General features: G+C 40.3%; 1 protein-coding gene and 1 long non-coding RNA gene across 10 annotated transcripts in view; one reads left to right on the top strand and one right to left on the bottom strand.

The window, feature by feature from the left end:
- Pde1a (phosphodiesterase 1A) overlaps window positions 1-1,458 on the top strand; it is a 280,237-nt gene that overhangs the window by 163,061 nt on the left and 115,718 nt on the right.
- LOC134486399 (uncharacterized) overlaps window positions 1-1,458 on the bottom strand; it is a 110,816-nt gene that overhangs the window by 60,920 nt on the left and 48,438 nt on the right. Inside the window, exon 3 of one of the 2 annotated variants that reach the window (XR_010065252.1) lies at window positions 559-716. The exons of the other annotated variant lie outside the window; for it this stretch is intronic. This is a non-coding gene — a long non-coding RNA (uncharacterized LOC134486399). The remainder of the gene's footprint in view (window positions 1-558; window positions 717-1,458) is intronic. 2 annotated transcript variants of the gene reach the window in all.

Below are 1,458 nucleotides of genomic sequence, written 5' to 3'. Positions count from 1 at the left end.
CTGAGAACACAAGACAAAGCTGGTTTTGAGAGTTTGTAACAATACGGGGAAAAAATCTAACTTCTAGGCACCAGACACTAATTATTATAGAAGATAAAATGTCATGTTATTTACCAAGCCTTTTAGGTAATTGATAACTTTATAACTTTGAATGTGAAGGAATCCTTCATTATTCCGTCAAAGGATTCCATGCAACCTTCTTATTTAGATGGTAAATCAAATGTAACTGTGCATTATGAAGTGAGCTCTGGTAACATGTTATTAACTCTGGAACTCCTAACTTACAGTTTCTTTATATTTACAGTGGTTTTTACTGCTCTTTTCTCATGCATTTATTACATGAATTCCTTTCTTTTCCTTCTTAAATTCCTTCTTGTATTTATGGTCCTGCCCTGGATGCAACACACAAAACAGTGACTATGAGTTTAAGCTCTAGGTAAGGAAAATGAAAGCTAACATGATTTTGACATTTATGATGTATCAAATATTAGTCATGTACACATGCTTGTCTAAATTCTTTTATGAATACTCCATCTTAATTGCCAACCCATGACTTACAGAATATATGATCCTTTTGTAGTTTAGTGAACTCAAGTACAGAAGGCAAGTTCCCAGATGACAATAGCCACACCCAGCACTGTGTGCCTATGCTCAGCTGCCTTATAAATATGTGGTCTTGATAAAGTCGCTGAAGCTTGCAATATCTGTCTGGTCATCTGTAAAGGAGTGTGGATACAAAATAAATAGATAAGCTTCAAAGAGTTTGCTCATATTCTTCCTTGTGGAAAATAAGCAAGTGAGATTGTGACTCTTGACTTGAGAGCCAAGACAGAGCAGAGTCCGAGAGCTGGCCTGTAACTCCCCAGGGAAGCCCTGAGAGTGAACAGACCCCCAGGAGATAGGCATAAAGCAACAAGATGACCAGGAGGCCAGAGGGGAAGGCTGTCCCAGGATAAGAACAAGGCCCAGTGGAGAGTGTGGGAGAAAGGTTTAAGGAACTAGAGAGGAGCCAAAAGTGTAATGGGAAAGAAGCCAGGAAGCCAGTTGAAAGCCAAGCAAAACCTCTTACAGTTTCAGGATAAAATCAGATCAGTGTTTGGCAATGAGGTCATCACTGACCTTTCAAGACACCCGTTTCTAGAACTGCCGTGATGGAAGTGAAACTGTAGTGGGTTCAGGGGTGAGGAGGGCAGGAGGAAGACGCAAGGCAGAGAAGACTATCTAAGTAGTCTGACACAAAGTGACCATGGCAGCTAGAAGGTAAAGAGAACCACACACATGTATACCCCCAACCCACCACACACACACACACACACACACACACACACACACACACACACACACCAAGAAGTGACTGGAAAGGAAGGAACTATAGAATAGGACAGAGGAAAAAGGAGTAACCACACAGTCCTTGTGAAAACCTTCTTATTTTTTTTCTTTCTTTTTTTTTTATTTAGA

Source organism: Rattus norvegicus, chromosome 3 (genome assembly GCF_036323735.1).
Source record: "Rattus norvegicus strain BN/NHsdMcwi chromosome 3, GRCr8, whole genome shotgun sequence".
NCBI classification, from domain to species: domain Eukaryota; kingdom Metazoa; phylum Chordata; class Mammalia; order Rodentia; family Muridae; genus Rattus; species Rattus norvegicus.
The sequence above is the reverse complement of the archived record's forward strand: the minus strand, read 5'-3'. Positions and strand labels throughout refer to the sequence as shown.